General features: G+C 40.5%; 1 protein-coding gene across 1 annotated transcript in view; it reads right to left on the bottom strand.

The window, feature by feature from the left end:
- The window catches only part of tmem135 (transmembrane protein 135), a 362,855-nt gene that overhangs the window by 46,814 nt on the left and 288,272 nt on the right, over positions 1–27,769 (bottom strand). The window lies entirely within an intron of this gene.

The following is a 27,769-nucleotide window of genomic DNA, read 5'->3' as shown; positions in this document are numbered from 1 at the left end:
ACCCTTATACTTCACTATTTGAAATGCTCCACGAGATCAATGGCAGGGTGAAATAGCACCACGTTATCAAGGATGATGGAGTAACATTCGCCTTAAAAAAGTACCCCTTGAGGTCAGAATGGCAATATAGAGAAGGACACTTATCAATGCAAGAGCTGATTTGCTGCAAATGGGCTCCATGATTGCACAATGTTTTGTACTATGTACTTTGTATCCTGATATAATTGGTTAAAGCCTTAGAGCACATGGACCACAAGCATACTGAGTCTCTAACATAAAAGATCACGTCTCTCTCTTGCACATACTGCTGTGGGGGTGGGGGCGGGAAGAAGCAAAGCACGGTAACAGATGAGACCCCTTTACTTGAGAAGGCCCTGTAGATCACTTCCGTAAAAATGTTTATATTATGTTCCAGATTATACCTAAGCATTTGTTCTTCGTAATGATTTTGTTTCATGCCTTCTGTTTCCAAGCCTTCCCTGGCCACAACAGGTTCTTTACTGCCAGTTTCCACTTGTACGCGCTGATAACATCCAACTGCACCACTCCACCACCACCCTATATTCCATGAATATCCCTATAATGTCACACTGCCTATCTGACATCAAATCATAGACGAGGCATAACTTTCTCCAACTGAATGTTTGAAAAGCCAAAACCATTTTATTTAGATCCCACCAAAAGCTCTATAGTTTTGCCTTTGACTTCATCACCCCTTTTCCCAGCTGTTTGCTCAGGCATGACCAGACAGTGCACACCTTCAGTGTCATGCTCAACTTTGAGCTGAGCTTCAAACCTCAGATCATATTCATCACGAAGGCTACTTAACTCCACTTCTACAAAATTGCCCATCTCGGTTGCTACCTCACCCCACCAACAGTGAAACCCTTATCTAAACTTCCATTACCTCAAAATTCAAATTCTCCTTTGCCAGCTTTCGAAGCTCCACCTGACATAAATTTCAACTTATTCCAGATTCTGCTGCCCGTATCTGAGGACCAACTGACCCATGTTCAACTGCTGTTCGCATGGAACACTTCTCCACTTCAGCCTTCAAAGTTCTCGTTTAAATATTTGCGACTATCCACAGATCTGCACCTGCACCGGCTCCACTGTCCCTTTCGCCCTTAACTTCTGTCCTCACAAATTCCAATGGTTCCCTGTCACCAACATATCCTTGTCTTGGTTTCTAAGTTCCTCTGTGATCTTGCCCAATCTATCTCTGCACCTTCCTCCCTCCATCCATCCATCCTCGTTTGTGCTCTATCGTCTCTGACCTCTAGCCTCCAAAGCATCTCTTCCTCCCAGTGCTCTTCACTCAATGGCAGAATTGTCTAGGTCCTACCCTCCAGAAGTCTCTCCCTAAAGCTCTTTGCCTTGCTATCTCTCTCCCTGCCTTTAAAAGCCTCTGCAAAATCTTTTGGCGATCTTTAATCAAATTGCTAGTATCCTCCTCATGGTCTCAGTTTTCTCCAGGTCAATTTTTTCAGTTTTTATCACATTTTGCTCTTTCAAATCAAAATCTGCCTGGTTATTTACTTCATGCAGTCTTCAGGTATTTCACTATCTTCAGATACTTTAACTTTCTTTGTTTGATCAGTTTCAACAGTTGGTGGTAAGAATTTTGTACCCAGAAATAAATCTTGGCATCCAATAACTGATGCATAAGTATTTTGATGGAAACATTGGAAAATTACAGCTTCCATTGTGGGTCAACACGAGAGGATTAAAAACCCTAATTTCCAGAGCTCAAAAGATTACTATCACCAGTTGCACCTGTTGAATTCCCTGATTATCTGAATTCTAATTTATGATCTTATTTCCGTGTTGCTATAAATTTGTCTAACATCTCGCTAGACAATACAGCAGAGTAAAGGGGGAGGGGGCATTCCCCCCAAACTGAACAAAAATTCACATACATGCATAACTTAGCCAAACACTCCATTTATCACTTACAAGGTCAAAACTGCAATTTCATTTTAATCAATTGATTTTTACTGCCAGAAATGTAATCAGTTAACCTTCAGGCTTACAGGAACCTAATTTTGCCACAAGGCAGAAAACTTTGAAGTCTTCATGACAACAAAGACGACACTGAAAAAAAATCTCCCAGACAGTATGCGGTGCTGCAATATAAATGAGGCAGCATACATACTTTCAGGGGTAAAAGTAAATAGCTGCTGGCAATGCTGCTTGTCATCAGGGCTGCCATTTTAATGTGGCCATTTTCAGCTTGTTAAAATCCTATTGCTGCCCCATGGTCTACTGCACACAGAACAGAAACTACAACAAATTTGCACTTATACAGGGCATTTAATGTAGCAAAAGAAAACGTTCCAAGGTCCTTCACAAAATGGAGAGGGAACACAGATAACGAGCAGGAATTTGGAGAAATTACCTAAGGCTTATTCAAAGTAATAGGTTCTGAGCAGGCTTTTGAATATGGGGACAGATGTAACGGTGATGGGGGCAGGAAGGAGCAATGCACAGCATGCCAGAGTGAGAACAATGGAGGGATCAAACTGGGATATAGAACTAAATGAGATTACAGAGGTAGGGATGGGCAAGGCCAAGAAGAGATTTGTAAATGAGGGCGAGGATTTTGAAATCAATGTGTTGCAGAAAAGCAAGCCAATGGAGGCTGGTCAGGATAGGGCAGATAGATGAGGGGGATTTAGTGAAGCCAAGGATGCAGACAATAGAGTGCTCACAAGTTGCAATGTGTAGGGAGGAGCTCAGGGCTCTGGTGAGTACAGTTTTGGTGAAGTGAAGCCTGGAGGTGACAAAAGTGTGGATGAGAGTTTCAGCAGCAATGGGAATCAGGTAGGGATGGAGGTGGGCAATATTCTGGAGATAGGCAGTTTTGGCTTCCAAAATAATCATTACAAAGTATGTGTAAATAAGATACTGAATATATGTTCATCCTCATAACAGTTACTGCATTTCAAAAAAAAGTAATGCATAAAGCACTTTTGAGATATTTTGACGCAATAAAATTATATAAAAGCATAAGGATTATCTCATTTATGACCTAAATGCAGTGAGATTTGATCATTGGGATTTGCCCTTCAGTTAACAGCTAAATTACTGTGGCAATGAAAATAGTTGAGAAGACATGCATCAAAATAGGTTATATTTGAATGGATATCTGTGGAAAACAGCTGGAACAGTCTCAAAGTCTATAGGGGTTCCATATTGGGCACAAAGTTGAAGTGAAGGCTTCAAAACTCCCAATGCAGCTCACTTCAAGCTATCCCGCCCAGATTTTTCTTCATGTTCCTTGAAGGAATTTTGATTCTACAGTAATTGTCTTTTTGCTTCAAAATGGCTGCCAAAGGTCCGAGACTCTGCTAGCCCAAATCCACTGTTATTGCATGAGTTGAGTGTGCGTGCAAGAACGAGAGACATGGACACACACATATACCTGAACATATATTAGGTGACTGCAGCAGGGCTGCCAATATTGAAGAAATGTTAAAAATGAGATTTATAATCAGATGAAGTAGGACAGGTTGCAAAATCGCTTAAACAAAAGAAGCCCTGTTTCTTTTTAAGTGATATGCATCAAAATAGATTACGTTTTTTAGGCAAATTTAGTAAGCAATAGTTTTAATGAGTGAAAATTAACAGGTTTGCTCCAGGCAAGTTTATACAAGAGTAAATTGGCAAGTGATGAAGATGTATGAGTGTAGTATAACTGGTAAAAACCTCAAACTAAGTAATCCAATGAACAGCCAGTTATCTTATTTTTAAAATATAAATACAACCTTATATTCAATGATACTTTTATGAAACTGCATGTCTGAAGTCAGCATTTTTTCTAAATTTGCCATTAACTTGTTTCATTGCAGTACTATCATTTGCCTACAGAGGTCCCCATTCAACTGTTTTTCACTTCTTAATTCCCTTTCTAAACACAAGGATCACATTCCAAGGTTTGAAAGAAAATAATTTCAACATTGCTTTCATTTTTCCAAAGCACCTTAAAATTTTGCTTTAATCTCAGTCAAAACAGACAGAATTCTACATAAAATCAGTCACTATTGTACCATGCTAAATGAACCTCAACTGTTGATTAATCTTCCTTTCTATCACGGTATATTTAGGCAAAGCAAGGTTTACATTACATTTTATTTTACTTGCAAAATGCTGCTTCTCTGGGTTTCTATACAAATAAATGGAAGTAAAACGTATGGTCCTTTCTGACCATACATGTCTGAACAACCTCGGTGAATAGAGAAGGAAGACATGCAAGTATTTAAACTCATGATGCACATTTCCTTGGAGCTGTTGGCACTCTGTCGCTGTAAATGGGGTTTCTGCTGCACTTCCGGCAAAGTTATGGTTTTATATTAATCTCCATTCAATGAGATTTTAAAATTAGATATAGGGAATAAAATCTTCAGAGCAATAATTCTTCAACAATAATGTTATGATGGCTCACAGAGACATCTACTACAGCATATGTTCAAAAAATTCATTAAAATTACAAAAGAAACATGTAGGTTCCCCAATGGCTAAGTGGGCAACACATCGAGTCACATCGAATCTACAGCACAGAAGCAAGCCATTCGGCCCAACTGTTCTATGTCAGCGATTATAGTCCACATAAGCCTCCTCCCTCCCTACTTCATTTAACCCTATCAGCATTCCCTCCTGTTCCTTTTTCCCTCATGTGCTTATCTAGCTTCTCCTTAAATGCATCTATGCTGTTTGCCTCAACTACTCCTTGTGGAAGCGAGTTCCACATTCTTACCACTCTTTGAGTAAAGAAGTTTCTCCTGAATTCCTCATTGGATTTATTAGTGACTATTTTATATTTATGGCCCCTAGTTCTGATCTCCCCCACAAGTGGAAACATTTTTTCTACATCTATCCTATCAAACCCTCTCATTATCTGAAAGACCTCTATCCTGATAAGTATGTCCTCTCAGTTCTGGTATCATCCTTGTGAATCTTTTTTGCACCTACTCCAATGCCTCTTTATCCTTTTTATAATATGGAGACCAGAACTCAAGCGTGGTCTAACTAAAATTCTTTACAAGTTTAACATAACTTCTCTGCTTTTCAATTCTATCCCTCTAGAAATGAACCCCAGTGCTTGGTTTGCCTTTTTTATGGCCTTATTAACCTGCGTCGCTACTTTGTGTATCTTTACCCTGAGATCCCTCTGCTGCTCTATCCCATTTAGACTATTATCCAAGCAGTATGTGGCCTCCTTATTTTTCCTACCAAAATGCACCACCTCACACTTATCTATATTGAAATTCATTTGTCAATTACACACCCATTCTGCAAGTTTATTAATGTCTTCTTACATTTTGAAACATTCTTCCTTTGAAATAACTGCACCTCCTAATTTGGTGTCATCTGCAAATTTTGAAATTGTACTTCCAATTCCCAAGTCCAAATCGTTAATGTAAATTGTGAACAACAACGGTCCCAGCACAGATCCCTGTGGACCACTATTTCCCACCTTTTGCCAGTCTGAGTAGCTACCCTTAAACCCTACTCTGTTGTCTGTTTTGTAGCCAGCTTGCTATCCATTCTGCTATCTGTCCCTTCACTCCACATGCTCTGACCTTAATCATGTGTCTACAGTGCGGTACCTTATCAAAGGCCTTTTGAAAATCCAAATATATTACATCAGCTGCATTACCCTTACCTACTCTCTCTGTTACTTCTTCAAAGAATTCAATAAGGTTGGTCAAGTGCGACCTTCCCTTTTGAAATCCGTGCTGACTACTCTATTATATTTTCATTTTGTAAATGTTTTTCTATTACATCTTTGAGTAAAGATTCCGTTATCTTTCTTACCACCGCCATTAAGTGAATTGGTCTATCGCCCTTCTCAAATATAGGAATAACATGAGCTGTCTGCAGTCCTCCGGCACTATTCCCTTTTCTCATTTATTTATTGTGTGTGTGTGCGCGCGTGCGTGCGTGCTAACTTCTTTTAATATTCACGGATATATCCATCCTGACCAGGGGTTTTAGTTTGATTAGTTTATTATCTCCCCACTTTCTATCTTATGCGATGTGGTATTGAGCCAGACACACCAGGAAGTTGCCAGGTTTGATCTCTTGTGCTGAGTTAGCTGGGCTACTATGTGGATGGGACAATTGGCATCATCATCTCCAGGTTAGGAAGGGGAAACAAAAATCAGCCAGGGCTCCTCTCCCTCCAGTGACCACTGTTGGAAAGTGTGCATCCTGTACAACTTATAACAGAGAAATGTTCGGACTGAAAATCTACAGCAGTGTTGCATTTCTGAAGGTGAGAATCTTTCCTCATACTGCATAAACCATTCCTGAGCCAAAGAAAATTATAGTGTGGTTTTTTTGGGGTGGGACAGGACTCTAGAAATTGGTGTTACCCTCATTTGTTTTTTTGTGGTCAGCCTCTGGAAGTACAATCGCTTTTGGGTGGGCCGGTTCTTTGCTTTCAAGAAACATGTTGAGGCAGTTAGAAGGAGATTGTTAAGAATTTAGACTTGCTGACAAGGGTACATCACTTGTGAGTTTATTTGATCTGAAGGGTTGTTCTTTCATCAGCAGTAGCTGGTAAGGTGCAGATAGGTTCTTACATCTTTGAATAATGGATCAGTATGATGGGCAATTTTTAATGCAGGAAGAGAATGAAAATATGACACATACTGTCAGAAGGACCATTAGAAATATATCAGCCTTACATCATGGTTTCAATGAAAATAGATAACTAAATGCAGAAAAAATAATAAATAATAAATTCTGTACACTGCAGCAGTTTTTTAAAATGGTTTAGTTACACAAAGCATAAAGCACAGTTCAGTTAACTGGGGTACGGCTAGACTGATATATTAAAAAAATCTACAATAAATATTCTTTATAAAGTCTGCTTGCGATCCTGTGAAATAATTGACATGTTATTAGGAGAGATGTGCAATAACTCAAGTGGTGATGTGATAATTCCTGGAGTGATGTGTACAATTTTGGTCTCCTTACCTAAGGAAGGATATACTTGCCTTAAAGGGGGTGCAACGAAGGTTCACTAGATTGATTCCTGGGATAAGAGGGTTGTCCTATGAGGAGAGATTGAGTAGAATGGACCTATACTCTCTGGAGTTTAGAAGAATGAAAGGTGATCTCATTGAAACATATAAGATTCTGAGGGGGCTTGACAGGGTAGATGCTGAGAGGTTGTTTCCCCTGACTGAAGAGTCTAGAACTAGGGGGCATAGTCTCAGGATAAGGGGGCAGCCATTTAAGACTGAGATGAGGAAGAATTTCTTCACTCAGAGGGTTGTGAATCTTTGGAATTCTCTAACCCAAAAGGGCTGTGGATACTGAGTCGGTGAGTATATTCAAGGCTGAGATCGATAGATATTTGGACTCTCGGGGAATCAAGGGATATGGGGACTGGGCAGGAAAGTGGATTTGAGGTCGAAGATCAGCCATGATCTTGTTGAATAGCGGAGCAGGTTCGAGGGACCGTATGGCCTACTCCTGCTCCTATTTCTTATGTTCTTATCAGATAATTAGAGCACTAATTATCTATGCACACAAAAAAGTTCAAATTACTTGAATTTCCCAGTGCCTAAGTAGGGAAATATGCTGTGTGGCGTGGCCCCTCACTAGATGTCAGGAAGGTTCCAGGTTTGATCTCATGCCTGCACTATTGATATCAGATGAATATATTACAATTAGCCTCAGCATTGGGGACTAAATTCGGTTAGGGTTCCTGGTTCTTGATTGTTACCCAGTGAATCATGTGTCAAAAGTGTGCACACGAATGTCCGGTGAGGACATCAGGCTCATCTGCAAAAGCTTTCACAACCAAAGGCTGCCAATACCTTTTGTCAGATCCATACAAAGAACGGAACTTGGGCAAGGAACTGGGCCCCCTGTAAAACTGTAATGCAGCATTAGTCACCTATAGGGGAAAGAAGAGAAAATTAATGGAGAGGGGTGGGGCTGAAATTCTAGACAAAAACTAATTATTTAAAGCTATTTCTGCAAAATTTTTCTGGTAGTAATAATGACAATCTGAAACCTCGTTTTCAGAGGAAAGTTCCAGGAACTCGGCCTGCCTGGGAAACATCCAAAAAGTGCAATTAAATTTTTTTTAATATAACATCTTCCCTCCATCATCATATCCAGCAGCTTAAGATTATGGTAAAGAGAACTTGAAATAAATATAAAATAAGTAGCTCCTCACTTATTAACAAATTTTACAGCAGGTAGAAAAGTCAGTTATGAAAGTCATTTGCCAATTAATCCTATCCATTGCTTTGTTCCCAATCTCAGCCACAGTGGGGTGTGAGAAGGGAAAAATGGAGTTATCACTCTTGCCTAATTTGTGGCGATCAAACCAGAGTTATTGATATAAATCATACAATTAACGGGTCTTAATTGTATTCAGGTAGTGGGTGTCAATTGGGGTCTCTCTTGTATCCTTTTCAGAGGAGAGCTTATCTAGGGTGTGGTGCGTGTAAGGGGATTTTCTATGAAAAAGGCTTGGAAATAACTAAAGACTAGGATCTAGTATTCTATCCTTCACCACATGGCTATCCAATTATAACAAGAGTGGCCCTAATGGAGGCTGGAAGCAAGTCATATGTCTTATCTTTTGGCTGCAGGATATGAGACATGAGAGACTGAGCAGAAAATAGAGACATTGAGGAATGTAAGGAAAAGCCATAATTTGTCCTTTAATGCTTTATAATAAAGTACACTATAAATTACAATATGATATCATCAAATTAGGGAAAGGAGCTGAATCAAATAACCGACTAAGAAAATCAACCGCAAGTGTCAATGGGGAACATCAACGGCTGTAACACTTCACGTCATTAACTGAAGGATTAATGATTAGAACGTAATCTCTACAAATTTATCAAATAATAAACTACAGTTGATTACAGTGAAGTCCGTTTAAGGGAAATGCTTTGGTTCAGGATGTTTTGATTCCCTAAAACAGATGATTCCCTTAGGCAGAAAGATTCCTAGGCCGATAATTTTAGAGAGCCACACATTTTAAATGAAAAGTACTTTTGAGCCAGGGAGCAGTCTACACAGAAACATTCTGAAACGCCTACACAGACCTTCTAAAAGCTGTAAGTGAGCCAAGGAAAAGCCACATGAGGCTTGGGAGAAACCAATTACCCATCTCTAATCTATAACACACACATCTGAAGTACAGTACATACAAGGTACAAATACTGCATATACTGTTCTCTGAGCACGTGCTTACTGGTTTCAAAAATTTGCAGTGTCTATTGTGCTTACACCTACAAATATGTGAAGAACAGTGATTACTGTCTTGTTAGTGTGCATTTGTAGTTTGATGGATTCCCATAAACTGAATCTTCTGATTTCCTGAAATGGAAAAATGAATATTACAGCCTATTTGAATGGATCAGCTTTTTTCATTTAGATTCCCTTAATCAGTGATTCTCGTAAACAGACTTTGCATCATGAACTAGTAGTCATCAAATTATTAAACCTATTAAAATTGAAGCTATCACCCCACTACTGAACCTCATAAATGGAGGAAAAATTGAGACTATGGCAGTGTAGAGAAAGAATACATCAATAATGTAACCACAATGCTTCGGTAATAATAAATACATGTAAAATGTACATTTTAGAATAAGCATGTTCGGTATGTGTATTAAAATAGCGAACGGTACTTGTTAGTTTAAAAATAAGTTACACTTGTTCCATCTCCCACAGAAACCAACAATGGATGTAACTAATAGCAATTCTAATACATGGTTCATTATTGAAAGAACTGTAACAAAACAACTCTATTTTTGTTACACCATCCACTGTTTAGATAAAGGCTCTGACAAAGGATGTGTGGGAAATGAAAAAAAAGTCTGGAAGTGTTGGAATGGACACTAGCCACAAGGGATATGCAATGTAGCTATGACTACATATTCCTAATTTACTTCTGGTGGCTGAGCATCAATACTTCCCAAACTTCTTTTAAAAAAAGAACCAGTTTCTAAAGGGGATAAAATCTGCAATCTGTCAAAACAACCTCCAAGTTTTCTTCCTGACTGATAGGCACGTAAACATGCACATTTTCTTTATGCATAAAATATCAACTAATACCTTGGATTGTAAAACATTTTCTACTTGACAAAGTACATAAATCTCGACTGTTTAGAAATTCATCATAATGAATTACAGAAATTCTACATATGCCGCAAAACTAACTGCCCTCTGGACATGTCTAAGCTACTTCCCCAAACTCATTTTAAACATCAGACACATAAAAATAACATTAATCAGAGTATTTTGGGTTCAATCATTAGCTTTCTTCAATCAATAGCTTTCTTCAATCAAGAAAACTATATAAAGAAAATTACAGTAAAATTATCCCAGTTGAAATCTGCCTGTTCTTCCCCCCCCCCCCCCCTTATTTCCAGACTTTCTTTTAGACACATATTCATCCTTGCTCATTAACCCCTACGGCCTTAACCTTAGGAATTCCATTCACATCACTAATCATAACAAGGTTCTTTTGTAAGCATTTCTTATTTCAATTGTCTTGAGCCCAAATGGCCCACAGGCATCAGAGAAAGCAACTTTTCCGTGACACTCATTTGACGCTACTGATGGAGAAAATTTCTGATAATTTACATCAATTAAGAATATCCATTAATAAAATATCTATAAACAGCTTCTCCAATAGTTCAGGTGGCAAGTGTACCGCCCAATGTGGAACCAAGGCACAGACAAAGAAGGTCCCATGATGAATACCCAGACTCTGCTGAGTAGGCTGATCATGGCCGAAGCAATGGTAAAGGCACTACAATTCGCCTTAGCATCCCCGAGCTTCAGGGGGAAATAAAATTAGCCATGTTCCCTCTCCTGTTTGCTGTCCAGCGACCCCTGTTGCAAACATCAGGTGAAGGTAGCATCAGGCTTGGCTGTGATGCCCCCAAATTTAAATGGCATGTCAACACTCACTGTCTAGGTTTACACATGAAGAACTATTTAAACAACTGTGGGAAAGGCAGCATAGTAGGTCACATACAAAAACTGAACTAATTTATTTTCAAATCAATAGATTTGTTAACTTTCAAAAATTAAAGTGTCATTACAGCTGTCCAAAAATACAATAAATCCAAAATTTGAAAATACCAACATTTAAAACAGGGGTGGGGGGGGGGGGGGGGGGAGAACGGGATTACTTTGGATTATACAGCACAGGGTGAGTCTTCCTCCAATTTTCCCTTACTCGTTGTGGGACAGTAACTGGCCTCAACCCAGTGCCTTCCTACAGCTTTACAAGTGAAATCAGAAACTCAGCAAATGAAGATAACACTTTGTAATAGTTGGTTGGTACTCCAATTTGATGAAGCACCGTATATTTTTATAGTCTTAACATTTTTATATGGGACAGGCAAAAATATTAAAGGATATTGTATCCATTTGGCCTGGATGGCTGTTTAGGTCCATATAGAGGATTAATAGCAATTTACCTTCCTCCTGCACATGGCAAGCTATCCCTCTACTCCCAATCAAAGCCTGACTCTCTCAATCCCAATGAATACTTCAACTAACTTGATATTCACTAGCTAGTAAGAATTATTAGCTGAGAAAGGGCAAAAAAAAATCAAATAAATATGTTGTGTTCTCCTAGTTGTTCAGCATATATAGTTCAGTACCAATGCTGGAATGGAAAGGGTTAATAAATATGATTCAATAGCAGTTTATGTATACCACACTATATCACAGGTGGGACGTTTTTACATTTCTAATAAAGAGCAAGTGATGGAAATTAGTCCCACAAAAAATGAACTTTTGCCATTGCTTTTCATAGAATTAGCTCCAAGAAATGCTCACAGGCAGTTTTTGACAGACTGCCACAAATCAAAGCTCAGACGTCTATTTGGACGACTTTAACTTTGCATTCTGATTGAACAGTAAATATTGCACATTTGCAATGTCATATTTCCACAATTAATTACACTATTACTTTTTTAAAAATTGTTTAATTGTTGAAAAACTCCTCTACTGTACTTAAAGCCAGTCTTTATTCATAACATTCTCAAATAGGCATTTTCACCTCTACTTTGCTCCTGGTTTCCTGTACTTGACATTTTTATGACATTTACAGTAGAGGTTCAGCTCATATTTAAAGTAATACATACACTGTATACTTGAGTTTCATTGTATTTTATCATAAAATATGCAGAGAGCAAAATGTGAATATCGTAGCAGTATGGTTAAAAATACTTGCATTTATATAGCACCTTATCAAATGAAAATATTTCTTAACACAATGAATTACTTTAGAAATGCAGTGACTGATGTAGGATACGTAGATCAGTGTTATAATCGGTTCAATGAGAGGGGATTTTAGTTTCAGATCAGTGAAACTTGCACTGGTATGTAACAATTTGGCTGTGATTTTTTTGAAAATAAAAGATAAACAATGCAATCTGAAATCTGCTGATCCACACAATAACACACCTGAATTCATCTTGGCAGGTAATTCTATCTCAATAAAAAAAGGACTGCACTGCTGTGCTGGTACTCACCAAGTATGTGAAGCAATAAACATCACAAAGTATGTTCTGACCAAAGGTCATCGACCTGAAACTTTAACCCTATGTTTCTCTCAGCATCTGCAGTATTTTGCTATTCGCATCACAAAGTATATCAGATACTAGAATCTCAGCTGGTTAAACGAACCCAACAGCCTTTCATGCCAAGAAACTATAGGGTGAATATTAATTTGTGGAGCCAGCTGACCTCCACACTTGGATTTCCAATATCCACTTCCACTGTGCGAATTCATAATACTTAGATTCATAAATGTGTTTGTTCATATTTTATCCATCATTGCATAAACAATAATGGGAATTTTGGCACCTTTAGCAATACAAATCCAAGTTGTTCACAAGTTAACAACAGTATAATTTCAACAGTGAATAAAAGCGAGTAACATAGCAAGTTTTCCATCAGACTAAAGCTGCAGCAGCCTCTGGCTGGTACATCTGTAGTGCAGTAGGTGAAGGAAGTGGAAGAGAGGCAGTCCAGGGGCTCGATATTAGGAGGGCTGCGGGTTCGCGGCGGGGGGGGGGGGACGCGACTGGGCACGTGAGTAACGCGCCCGGTGAAATCAGTCTGCCCCCCGCGCGATCGCAGCCTAATTGGATCCACTTACCTGGTCTTCCGGGTCCCCCGCTGCTGAGCTGCCCGTCGGGCTGACTGCGCATGCGCAGTAAGGTCTGTCAGCTGGAGGAGCTCTATTTAAAGGGGCAGTCCTCCACTGACTCATGCTGCAAGAAATAGGAAAAAGTACAGCATGGAGCAGCCCAGGGGGAAGGCTGCTCCCAGGTTTAATGATGCCTCGCTCCAGGTATCATTGGATGGGGTGAGGAGGATGGGAAGGACAGAGATCTTCCCCTCGGTGGGCGGGAGGAAGCGGCCTGCCTCTGCCACCAAGAAGGCCTGGCTCGAGGTGGCAGAGGAGGTCACCTGCACCACCAACATATCGCGCACCTGCATACAGTGCAGGAGGCGCTGCAATGACCTAAGTAGGTCAGCCAAAGTGAGTACACTTACTCATTCCCCTACACTCCGTCTGCCACATCACCGCCCCCACCCCACATCTCCTTCTGCACTGCCAACACTACTCTGTCACATCACCCCTCACACCTCATCCTCATCTTACCTGCACTTACTCACCTCGCCAGTACTCATCCCGCCACTACCACTCAACCCAATCCTCATACAATCTCATGGCTCTATCTCATACTCACCCTCTCATGCATCTCTTTCATGGTCAGCCTCACTCAACCTGCCACTACCTGTGCTGCAGCCACAGGGCATGCATCACATATGTGCAGTAGGCAGCGTAAGGCAAACGTGTCGTGAGCATGAAGGGGATGCACAAGGGTGTTTGAGGGTTTGTCATGGTTTTTACTTATATTTAATTTCTGACCAACTCACATCACATATTATATTGGCACCACTACTGCCACGTCTTTGCGAATCTTGTCTGGTTTGTGCAATAATGCCCTTTCCTGAGGATCACTATGAAGACCCACAACTGATGCCAACCATTGTGTCACTGCAGAATGGGTGTAGGTGTATTTGCAGGGCTCTTTTGTGCAGACGACTGAGAGACGTCAGCAATGTCTCCGGTGGCACCCTGGAAGGATGCGGAGGAGAAGCTGTTGAGGGCAGTGGTGACTTTGACAGCGACAGGTAAGAAAGATGGTGCTCGGGCCAGCCGGGAGCAGCTCGGCATGAAGGAGGCTGCAGATGTCCACGACTACATGTCGAGTGACTCTGAGCCTCCGTGTGCACTGCTGTTCAGAGAGGTCCAGGAAGCTGAGCCTTGGTCTGTGGACCCTGTGGCAAGGGTAGTGCCCTCTGCGACGCATCTCTCTCTGCGGTTGCTCTCCCTCCTGCTGTGCAGGTGAATGTGTCACAGCACTGTGTTGTGGAGCTCCACGTGTCAGAAGTGGACGGCGAGGCTGGTGAGGCTGGTGATGCTGTTCGCCCTCCGAGGAGGTCATGACTGCAGCTACGGCGGCCCCCATCCGGAAGATGTACATCTGAGGGGGTCCGCAAGGTAGGTGCATGTGTCTGGACCCCAGGGTAAGTGTGCAAGCTTGTGAATTTTGTTGTTAGGAGGAGGGTGGTGGAGGCCAAACTTTGTCCAAAGTGACAGAGTGGCCTCCTGCAATGAGTGATGGTCTCCCCCCTCCACCTGTCAAATGGACCTTTGCAGCTGCCACAGGCTGATAGCTGCAACACGTCCATTTCAACTGGGACTGTTTTCCCCCAGTACGGGAAACAGTCCTAGTTGATGTAAAATCCCACCCCTCCTGAAATATCTCCGTAATCAGGTCTGTTAACGACCTGAAATAGCAGAATAAATACTGTCAAGTGGCACCCCGCCAGCTTTAATTGCCTGCGGGAGTCCCACATGCGGGGGCTGCGCGCGTCTGTGGGGAACCTGGAAGTGGGCGGGTTGGAGCCGGGCTCCCGACCCGCTCCGGGATTCCCCGATTATCGGAGCCCCCCGCCAGGAACGCACCCGATAGCGGGTGCTAATATCGGGCCCCAGGAGTACAAAGACATAGGAGACACATGACTCTCAGCTGGCAGTAGAACTACCACAACAGATTCAGCTACCTGGCAGCAGTGCATGAGGTGGCACAGGCTCACCAGACAGGCTATGATTGGAGTGTGCCACTGGGTCACAAAGACTTGCGGGGATAGTCAACCATCTGCCATACACCAGCACAGTCAGGGAAGGTCATCACTGCCGTCAATTTTTATGCCACTTTTCCAGTATTCACAATGTGCATAATCTGCTATTATCACTTCTACATCCTTGGTTACATTTCTCGGTCAGTGCAGCATTTTTTGCATTAAAATGTAACAACTAATTTCCTTCACGTCCATAATTTACTGCAATATTCATACTTTACCTTTGTACTCTTTAGTCATGCAACAAACCTCCTGAAAAGTTCTCTTTACTGTTGACACCACAGTCACCCTTTTATGAACAAAATGCTGTATTTGTTGCCTACTTAGCATATTTGAGGGCTATTCTTGGTCATGAGAAGTCTAATATTGTCATTCCATTACAGTGATCATCTGTGCATCTAGGTCCTGATGTTAAATCACACTTTTCTCAAACTTCATTGAGAATCGCCACAGAAATTACACACTCCATAGCTTCATTGAAGATGAGGGAAATTCACTGGGGGATTAATTTTTGTGTGAAGTTCTCTGTTTTAAAAAAGACAATTATTTACTCACCAGGTTGCAGGAGGATGCTGCCCATAATTGTTGTCATTGGAATGACTTGACAGGGAGGAAAAGGCTACTTGAAGTCATCATGGTGGTAGGAAAACTGAATTTTTGACTCAACATAACTTTTATAAAAATTTGAAAAAAATAAGTCTCCTCGGACTTTTCTTCCTGTTTAATGGACTTTGACATTTATACCATTGACATGTTAAGTTACTTGAGAAGCATTAAGGTATTATTACAGCTCTATTGTGACTAGTGGCTAGTTTTTCACTCCTCTAACAACACTGTATTCTCAGGAAATGCAGGTTTAAAACTGTGTATTCCCACTGGCTCCATGTTGCCCTGCCTGTCGATTCCAAAATCCCCATCCTCATTTGCAAATCTCTCCATGGCCTCGCCCTACCCTGCATAAGCGATCCCTTCCTGCCTTAATCCCCTGCACATACCCTCCACCCCTCCAAAACCAGACTTTTTCTTACTCGCTCCCTCCCTCCACTCCACCATCGATAGCTGTTCATGCAGCCACCACACTCCTCCCCTTTGGAATTACTAACTTTCCTCCAACTTCCCACCCCCTTCGCTGCTTTCAAAAATCTTCTCAAACCATCCTCTTCAACTGTGCCTTTGGTTCCCCATCTTAGCTGCTCCATTCACCTCCCCGTTCTCCATCCTCGGTATCCACTGCCTCATTATTGTAAAATATGCAGAGATCTCTCTGCATGTGAAAAGTACTATATGAATGCATGTTACTGTTGCTGCATTTTCATTAGCAGGTAGCAAAATCAGACCATTGCACTTATTTTTCAAAATAAAGGATAAGATAGCCCTATGGTAACGATTCTATGACTAGGAGTACCAAGTCATGGCAAATACCAGCTCATTTAAAGGGCTATAATTTACTATAAAGTATATATTATGTGGAAGCAGATAGTATTTATTGAAAACTAGAATATGCAAATTAGTCTTAAAAATTAGTAGGGTCAAATATGCAACTATTAAACCTATTGTCTTCAGCCCCCATCACAAACTCAATACTCTCACCACTGATTCCATCCCCCTGCCCAGCTACTGTCTCGGGTTGAACCAGACTGTTCACAATCTCAGTATTTTTGTTTTAACCTCAAGCTGAGTTTCCAACCCTATATCTTCTCTATCTGCCTCTCCTTCCACCTCTATAACACCCACCACCACCACCACCACCACCACCACCCCTACCTCAGCCTATCTGCCGCCGAAACCCTCATCTATGCCTCTGATACTTTCAGACTCGATTATTCTAATGCTCACCCGACCGGCCTCCCATCCTCCACCCTCCATAAACTTTGTCCATAACTCCGTACCAAGTCCTTGTCGCCCATCATCACTTTGCTTGCTGACCTACATTGACTCCTTGTCCCTAGTGCGTTAAATTTTAAATTTTCATCCTTGTGTTTAAACTCCCTGGTTCTTTGACCCCAGCCTTTTGTGCTCCCTTTGCCCCATCATTGGTAGTCATGCCTTCAACCGCCTAGGCCCCACACTCTGGAATTCCCTATATAAAGCCAACTGCCTCTCCCCTCCCTCTTAAAACCCACCACTTTGACCAAGCTTCTAGTCACCCCTTCTAATATCTCCCTCCTTGGCTCAGTAGCATCCTTTTTTTGCTTTGTGAAGCGCCTTGGGACATTTTTTCTACTTTTAAGTCACCATATAAAATGAAAGTTGTTGTATTACCAGAAGTTTATGTTGTATCCTGTTTAGACTAACTACTCTTGACTCAATTAAGCTCTTCACTCTGTTTGAAGCTCTGCATTCTGGCATGAAAGCTACACACAGGAGAATTATTTCTTCCTGTTGAGAAGACTGGAGCACAGAATCTGTGAATATACAGCATGAAAAAATAAAGTATATTTGTACACAAGGCAGATTTGTTCTAATAACAAAATCACAGTTCAATTTGGCCACCAAAATGGTTACTCATTGTCTAAGAAATATGAAAAAACTAATTTTTATACAAGAGTAAAAACACTCAAGGATCCTCAAAGCTGCCACTTTCAAAAATAAGAGATCCTACTTTTAACTAAAACCAGTTAACTAAATCTCTCAAGTATTTTCCTCACTCTATAAGACACTGATTGTTAAGGTCTGTTTATATGACCTATAATGGAGGACTTGCAAATATAGCCTACAGTGATTTCCCCCATTAGGTAACTCACACCTGAGTGACTGCACTGAATGACTATCTGATGATCTGGAGAAAAGCAAGCAATTGCAAGGTGTTGGTTATTTGAATGTGACTGCTCATGTCAAACATACTTCTGTTATCACTGCAACATACAAATAGATGTAAAAATCTAGTGGTGAGACACAAAAAATTATTAGGATATTTGGCTAAATATCAATATTCGAGTGTTTGAAACTACTATTTTCTTTTTAAAAAGTATATTTTGGAGTGCAGTGGTGTAGTGGTTATGTTACTGGATTGGAAACCCAGAAGCCTGGACTAATAACCCACTTGGGCATATATCGCCATACCTTCATCTTTGCTGGGTTAAAATTCTCAAACTCTGACTAACAGTATTATGGGAGCACCTTCACCACACAGACTGCAGTGGTTCAAGAAGGCGACCCGTCATTACCTTTTCAGGTCAACTAGGGATGGGCAATAAATGCCGGCCTTGCCAACGACACCCAAATCCCAAGAAAGAATTTTAAAAAATATTTTGGAGTACAATTAATACTTAGTGAACATAGTTGTTTATTTTAAACAGTGATTTGGTATATCTTTTGGTTCATTAAGGTTCTGCTTAATCCTTTTAGGTTCAGAAAATGATTTCAATATCATAATAAAAGTAGCATATCTATTATTAGAAGGAACCCAGTGTCTAATAACAGGAAGTTATGAAATGTGATTAAGAATAGATCAAGTGTGATTGAATTACCTTTGCAATAAGCATTGTTCATAGACTAATGGTGCTGAAACTTAAATCGTGTCGCTTATGTATCATGTGGCAAAAGAAAAAACGGGAGCAAAGTTGACTATTTTAATTTTTAAATAAACTTCAAAAAATATTTTGTCAAATTGGAGATTAGAAAAAGGCTGCCACACCTAATTACAAGGTTTCAATAAATCTGTCACTAAGTGCATTTGGAAATTATATTTACTTTACCACAGATGTACGTGGGCTTCTTGTATTGTTCTGAAGCCACAGACTACACACTTGTTAAGCACCTCCTAAAACACATGAAACTTCCAGCATATATTCATTTTACCGACAAGTGAAACATATCTGTGTTGCATGTAAACAAAGATGGAAGAACAGAAGCTCAAAACTTCATAACCTTAGTACTCTTGACAAATGCATCTGCTCACCTACGTTTGCTAATTTAAGCCCTCAGTGTTAAAACTCTTTCAAACAGCTAATGAATAATAGTAACCTGGTGAAAGCAAACAGTTGTCAATAAGAGAAGGGTCTTTGTGTTAAGGCAGATTTACTGGTAGTCTGACAGATCAGACCAGTCTGGGTCATTAAATTCTCCTTCATCACTTTCAGTACCACTCAAAGATCTATTAGGCAACATAATTCAACTAGGACAATGTGCGATTTGTCTCTTCCTACAAGTCCAGAGAAATTACAAAATTCATCCACCAGTGACAAGAAAATCCCAATGACAGACCAGCCTTGGACTTGAACTTCCAGATTTCTATTGAAAAGTCAAGTTCCCAAACAGCCCAACAGTTTCCCATGCAATAGATTGATCAGTTCAAGTTTTCCATTACATTAATGAATGTGTCGATGTTGCTTCCTGCTGTCAGCCTGATCTAGAGAATTTCATTAATTCAAATTTCCAGCCCTCCTTGGTCCTGTGAAACGCCTTGGGAAATTTGACTATGTTAAAGGTGCAATATAAATGCAAGTTGTTATTGGTCGCTCTCTGACTCTTCCCTTCCTGACCCCCCCCCCCCCCCCCACTAGAGACGGGCTTTCAACTGACATCTATTACAAGCCCACCAACTTCCGAGCAAGTATTTGAGCCAGAATCCTGATTCAATGAGTTGGAGCTGGAGACAGGTGCTTAAAAAAAGTGCAGTCTTACCAAATACATGATCAGAAACAAGAAGATAAAAAGACAATGAAGATGAACAAGGTAAAAGAGACATGAAGATTACATTGAAGAAAGCAACAGAACTTCCCCAAGAAATAAAAGCAGTAAATTCTGGAAATACTCAGCAAGACAGGCAGCATCTGTGGAGAAAGAAACAGAGTTAACGTTTCAGGTCAATGACCTTTCGTCAGAACTGGAAGAAGTTAAAAATTTAACAGTTTTTAAGCAAGTACAGAGTCAGGCCTGGGATTGGGAGGGGGGGGGGGGGGTGGAGGGCGGAGAGGAAAGAACAAAAGGGAAGGTCCAAGATAGGGCAGGAGTGACAAAAGAGATGATGGTGCAAGGCAAGGAGGGTGGTAATGGGACAAGTGAAGAAACAAAAGACGGGTCTAGAGGAGCTGTAAATGGCAACAGTAGATCTATTACCAGCACTTGCTGTCCGAAAAAAATGGTTATGAGCTGAAGTTACTGAAATCAATGTTGAGTCCAGAGGTTGTAAAGTGCCTAATCGAAAGATGAGCTGCTGTTCCTCGAGCTTCCATTGAGCTTCATTGGAGCAGTGGAGGAGGCTGAGGACAGGGGGGCCAGAGTGGGAATGGGATGGAGAATTAAAATGGCAAGCGACCGGAAGGTCAGGGTCGTGCTTGCAGACTGAGCGGAGGTGTTCAGCAAAGTGATCACCCAATCTACGTTTGGTCTCCCCGATGTAGAGGAGACCACATCGCGAACAGGAAATACAGTATACTAAATTGAAAGTAGTACAAGTAAATCGTTGTTTCACCTGGAACGAGTGTTTAGGGCCCTGGACGGTGGGAAGGGAGAAGGTGAAAGGGCAGGTGTTGCATCACCTGGAAGGTGCAGGGGGAAAGGGAGGGGGGGGTTGGGGGGGTGAAAGAAGAGTGGACCAAGGTGTCGCGGAGGCAGCAGTCCCTCAGAATGCTGAAAGGGAAGGGGCAGATATGTTTGGTGGTAGAATCGTGCTGGAGGTGGTGGAAACAGCAGAGGATAATACGTTGAATGTGGAGACTGGTGGGGTAGAAGGGAGGACGGGTGGACCCTGTCATGTTTCAGGGAGGAAGGGGAAGGGATAAGGGCAGAAGAGCAGGAAATGGGACGGACATGGTCGAGAGCCCTATCAACTATAGTGGAGGGAAATCCTTGGTTGAGGAAAAAGGAAGACATATCGGAAGCACTGGTGTGGAAGGTGGGCATCATCAGAACAGACGTGTAGGAAACAGAGAAACTGGGAAAATGGAATAGAGTCCTTACAGGAAGCGGGGTGGGAGGAAGTGTAATTGAGATAGCTGTGGGAGTCGGTGGGCTTATAGCAGGTATTGGTTGCCAGCCTATCCCCAGAAATGGAGATAGAGAAGTCGAGAAAGGGAAGGGAAGAGTCGGAGATGGGCCATGTGAAAGTGAGGGAAGAGTAGAAATTGAAAGCAAAGTTGATGAAATTTTCCAGTTCGAGGCGAGAGCAGGAAACGACACCGATACAGTCATCAATGTACCAGAAAAAGAGGAGAGGGAGGGGACCTGAGTAGGTCTGGAACAAAGAATGTTCCATGTAACCCACGAAAAGGCAGGCAAAGCTAGGACCCATACGGGTTCCCATAGCGACACCTTTTATTTGGAAGAAGTGAGTGGAGTCAAAGGAGAAGTTGTTCAATGTAAGAACAAGTTCAGCCAGGTGGAGGAGGGTGGATGAGAACGGCTTGGGATTCTTTTCAAGGAAGCAGCGGAGGGCCCGCAGACCATCCTGGTGGGGGATGGAGGTGTAGAGGGACTGGGCGCCCATGGTGAAAAGGAGACGGTCGGGAAACTGGAAACTGATGAAGTGGCGGAGAGCTTTGGAAGAACTGTTGAAGTGGCGGAGAACTTCTCGAAGGTTAAACTAACAGTTGAGAACAATGGCCTTGAAATTACACCATGGAATACTAGCATAAGAATCCTTAAGATGTTTATCTGAAATGTATATTTTGGTGGAGGTGCAAATATGTTTATAATAAATGGGTTAACACACTAAAATAGTGGGGAGGAGAATAAAGATGAACCCCGTAAACATTTATAAGCTAGTGCTCCACAGTGCAATTTCGAGGCTAATAAATGTTATATTGATGATCAGTTACCATCTTAATAGAATAAATGATTCGTTTGAGACAAAATAATGGGTTAGCTTTAACACACTTAAAAGTTCGGTTTACTGATTTTTTTTTGTCTGTGAACAAGCTTAGAAAAATTAACCCCATCAATGAAATTAAAAAGTGGTCTAACAAAACAGAGTAGCAGCATTTCATTAATCTGAATTAACTACTGCAATGATTTATGTTGTTTATTTATTGTAAAGGGCTGCAATGACTCACTCAGACATTAAGATTGAAATTCCACAGCTGCAGCATTTCCAGCTTGAAATCTTCACACTGCTTATCTCATTAAAACTATTCATCTCCCTCAAACAAATACCATTACAAACCCTCTCTTGTTGCTCTTCCTGTCACTCCTCTGATTTCAGGCATCTCCTAATATAACATCATGAGCATGAGAAAAGGCAGCCAGTTTGGTGTTATCTGATACAGAAAGGACTTAATGAATGGATTAAGGGATTTATAAGATATATTTTGCTCTAACACCACCCCAGTCATTCAGTAGTAAGAGATGAATATTTGGTAAAGCTTTTGACTTTCTTCTAGGTTTGTTTTTGTTTGCAATTAATAACTTATAGGTAGTTTTGTTCCTTCAGCTTCAAATGTTGTACATTCCAGATTTATTTGAGTGAAGGATAGGTATGACTTCCTCTGTAAGATCTTTGACCTTTAAAATTTGTGCTTTAATAAATAAAAAATGACACAAAATGAGAGACCAGACTGTAATTACTTAAATAGTATTAAAGAAACCAAAACATAAGTGTTTTAAAGTCATAGTAAAACAATTATATTGGAATTAACTCTATCCCATGGTCATCCAGTTCAGAGAATAGATGGGTGAGCAGGAGAGTTCACTTAATGCTTCCAATTCCATCTGATTTTTTGACCATAGAATGTGGTGCCTGTACAAAGAATATAACAAGCAACAACGTGCAGTTATATAGCACCTTTAACAAAGAAATGTCCCAAGACCAGTCACAAATGGGAATAAGGAAATAGATGAAAGCAGAACATGATGGGGATGTCTCAACAACTTAAATAGCAGGAGCCAATGTACCTTCACAAACATTTTGTAATTGTGTCAGAATTCACGCAAATGTATGAATACAGCTAATATGCAAAATAAGGACCTACCTGAAGGTTAAATGCTATTTTCCTCTCAAAATGTATTTGTTTTTTTAAAAAAAATATTCTTTTCTATACCACAAACACCAGAAATCTCAAACGGAAAATGGTTTTGCACAGGAGCTAATTTTAACCAAGTCGGTTCTTTGAATACTGCATGAAAGAATGGTGCCCATTTATTAAACCAGAATTTTTCAAAGTTTGTTCACTTACAAAAAAAAATACAAAAGTAAAGAGAACTTTTAAATATATTAAAGCTAACCCATTATTTTAACATAGGAACATAAGAAATAGGAGCAGGAGTAGGCCATACAGCCCCCTCGAGCCTACACCACCATTCAAGATCATCATGGCTGATGATCTACCTCAACTCCACTTTCCCGCCCAATCTCCATATCCCTTGATTACCTTAGTGTCCACAGTCCTCGGGGTGGAGAATTCCAAAGATTCACAACCCCAAGTGAAGAAATGTTTCTTCATCTCGGTCCTAAATGGCCAACCCTTATTCTAGATTCTCCAGCCAGGGGAAACAGCCTCTCAGCATCTACCTGTCAAGCCCTCTAAGAATTTTACACATTTCAGTAAGATCACCACTCATTCGTTTAAACTCCAGACAATATAGGCCAACCCTCTCATCCCAGGAATCAATCTCGTGAACCTTCATTGCTCCCCCTCTAAGGCAAGTATATCCTTCCTTAGGTAAGGAGGCCAAAACTGTACACAGTACTCCAGGTGTGGTCTCACCAGAGCCGTAGATAATTGAAGCAAGACCTCCTTACTCTTATACTCTAACCTCCTTGCAATAAAGGCAAACATACCATTTACCTTCCTAATTGCTTGCTGTACCAGCATATTAACTTTCTGTGATTCATGTATAAGGACACCCAAATCCCTGACTACCAACATTTCTTAGTCTGTCACCTTTTAAAAAATATTCTGCTTTTCTATTCTTCCTACCAAAATGGATAGTTTCACATTTCCCCACGTTATACTCCATCTGCCACCTTCTTGCCCACTCACTTAACCTGTTTATATCCCTTTGCATCCTCCTCACAGCTTACTTTCCCACCTAGCTTTGTATCATCAGCAAACTTGGATACATTACACTCGGTCCCTTCCTTTAAATCATTGATATATATTGTAAACAGCTGAGGCCCAAGCACTGATCTTTGTAGCACGTCACTATTTATAAGCTGCCAACACAAAAATGGCCAGTTTATTCCTACTCTCTGTTTTCTGTCCGCTAACCAATCCTCAATCCATGCTAATATATTACCCCCAATCACATGAGCCCCAATCTTTTGTGACACATTATCTAACGTCTTTTGAAAATCCAAATATACTACATCCACTAGTTCCCCCTTATCCATCAAAAAACTCTTAACAGATTTGTCAAACACGATCTCCCTTTCATAAAACCATGTTGATTCTGCCTAATATATGAATTTCTAAGGGCCCTGTTACTATTTATTTTTTATTCGTTCATAGGATGTGGGTGTCGCTGGCAAGGCTTAGTAATAGAAATAGATTCAAGCATTTTCCCTACTACTGATGTCAGACTAACTGGCCTGCAGTTCCCTGTTTTCTCTCTCCCTCCTTTCTTGAATAGCAGGGTTACATCTGCTACCTTCCAATCCAAGGGGACCGCTCTAGAATCTGGGGAATTCTGGAAGATCAAAACCAATGCATCTAACTATCTCGCAGCCATCTCTTTTAAAACCCTAGAAGGCAGGCCATAAGGTCCAGGGGGTTTGTCGGCTTTTAGTCCCATTAATTTCTCCAGTACTTTTTCTTTACTAAAATTAATTACTTTAAGTTCCTCACTCTCATTAGACACTTGGTTCCCCACTATTTACAGTATGTTTTTCTATGACTTCTACTGTGAAGACAGATACAAAATACTTGCTTAACATCTCTGCCATTTCCTTATCCCCCATTACAATTTCTCCTGTCTCTGCCTCTAAGGGACCCACGTTTACTTTCTCTTCCTTTTTACATACTTGTAGAGGACAAGCAGGACAAATCCAATCCGGAGTACAGATTGCCCAATGGCAATTAGGGATGGGCAATAAATGCTGGCCTTGCCAGCAACGCCCACATCTCATGAATGAATTTTTAAAAAGCTGTTGCAATCTGTTTTTATATTTCTTTCTAGTTTACTGTCATAATCAGTTTTTTTTCCCTCTATCAATTTCTTGGTCATCCTTTGCTGATTTCTAAAACCCTCCCAATCCTCAGGCTTACTACTCTTTTTGGCAACATTGTACGCCTCTTCTTTTAATCTAATATCATCCTTAACTTCTCTAGTTAGCCACAGTTGGATCACTTTTCCCATTGAGTTTTTATTCCTCAAGGGAATGTATATTCGTTGAGAATTATGAATTATTTCTTTAAATGTTCGCCATTACTTATCTAACTTCCCAATCTACCTTAGCCAACTCGCCCCTCATACCTACGTAATTTGTTTTTTTTTTTATTTAAATTTCTAGTTTTGGACTTAGCTCACTCTCAAACTCAATATGAAATTCTACCATAATATGATCACTCTACCCCAGAGGATCCTTAACTATAAGATGACTAATTAACCGTCTCTCATTACACATACTAGATCTAAAATAGCCTGGTCCCTAGTTGGTTCCTCAATATATTGTTCCAGAAAACTGTCTCGAATGCATTCCATGAACTCCTCCTCCAAACTACTTTTGTCAATTTGGTTTGCCCAGTCTTTAAGAAAATTAAAGTCCCCCTCAAATATTGCATTACCCTTGTGACATGCTCCTCTAATTTCCTGAGTAATACTCTGTTCAACACTGGATCTGCTGCTACTGGGCCTATAAACGACTCCCACCAGTGCTTTCTGCCCCTTGTTATTTCTCAGCTCCACCTATACTGATTCTACATCCTGATTTTCTAAGCTAAGATTCTCTCTCACTATTGCCTTTATCTCATCCTTTATTATCAGGGCTACCCACCCCCACGACCACCCTTTTCCATTTTGCCTATTGTTTCTAAAAGTCAAGTACCCGGGAATATTTAGTTCCCAGCCTTGGTCACCCGACAACCACATCTCAGTATGGCTACTAGATCAAACCCATTGATCTCTATTATTTCATTATTTCATCTATCTTGTTACAAATACGAATTCTCCTCCCCATTATTTTAGTAGCAGTGTTAACCTATTTATCTTAAACACATTAACACCTCCACTAAAATAGTGAGAGAAATTTCAGACAAATGAGTAGCCCTCACCTTAAATGACAATTGAGAATAACAGCCTTGCAATTATACCATGGGACACTAACATAAGAGTACTTAATACATTTGTCTGAAATTTCTCTCCCCTTCTCTCCTGATCTAATTTAATTGAAACTGACCCGCATTTCATCTCCCATTTTCTCCCCTTCTCTCCTGATGAAGCTGACTCTTGGTACACTACAGTTCCATAGATGCCATCAGCCCCCCAATATCTCGCCCAAGCAACCAGTGAACCTAGACAATCAATGTGGGCAGGCAAATGAACCAACTTTTATTTTTTTTTGAACGGGGGACACCATTTGAAGCCTGATTCTGTCCTCACTTCTGTCTTGCCAATCAATGGAACAATCCATTATTTTTTAACCTTCTCATATCCCTTCATTATCTTGACGACCTCTTTCAGATGATCCCTTAATCTTCTCAGTTATAATGAAAAAAAAGACCCAACTTCTCAAGCCTCTTCTCATAACCATATTCCTTCATCCCTGTAATAATCTGGTTGAATCTGCACTGCACCTTTTCCATTGTTTTTATATCCTTCCTGTAATAGGTGCCAAATCTGGACATAATCCTCCAAATGCAGCTGAATTAAGGTGTTGTAGAAGTTCAACATTACCACCTTGCTGCTGTATTCTATGCCTCTAGATACAAAACCAAGTATTCTGTTTGCCCTTTTTAAGCCATTGCACTGCCACCTTTAATGACCTGCTTTATCTGCACACCAAAGTCCCTTTGCTTCTTTATTCCATGTAAAATCTTACCATTTAAGATACATTTCCTTTCTCTATTCTGAATTCCAAAATGTATTACTTCACATTTTTCTACATGGAACTGCATCTGTCACCTATCTAACTATCCTATTAGTCTATGTCTTCCTGTAGTCCTTCACAATCCTTGTCCTAATTTGCTATAACCCTTAATTTGGTGCTATCAGAGAATTTCCATTTTGTTCCCTCAATTCCTAAATCCAGGCCATTTATGCCTGTAGTAAATAAGAGTAGTCCCCACACAAATGCTGTGAAACACCACTCACCATTTTTTTTTCCCCAGTTGAGAAACTTGCTTTCATCCATAGCCTTTCTTCCTCTCTATCCATATGGCCACATCTCCCTCAATTAACTATTATCTTTGCCATTGGTCTTTCCTATGGTAAAAAGCTTTTGTGTAATCAATTTTCTCTAAAGAAATTGGAGAGAAAGTTTTGCATAATATGATTGGTGAATAACAAAAGTAGTATAACCAATTAGAATGGGGAAAGAAGCTTAAACACCTAACTAGTGAGGAAGAAGCAAATTGACCAGTGCTCAGCATAGATTAAAGATGTGATATGTACAACTGACAAGAAATATTATAAATATAATCTCTCAAATGATCTTTATTTGGAGTTT

Source organism: Heptranchias perlo, chromosome 6 (assembly GCF_035084215.1).
Source record: "Heptranchias perlo isolate sHepPer1 chromosome 6, sHepPer1.hap1, whole genome shotgun sequence".
Lineage (NCBI taxonomy): Eukaryota > Metazoa > Chordata > Chondrichthyes > Hexanchiformes > Hexanchidae > Heptranchias > Heptranchias perlo.
Note: the sequence above shows the minus strand (reverse complement) of the source record. Positions and strands in the feature narration are given on the sequence as shown.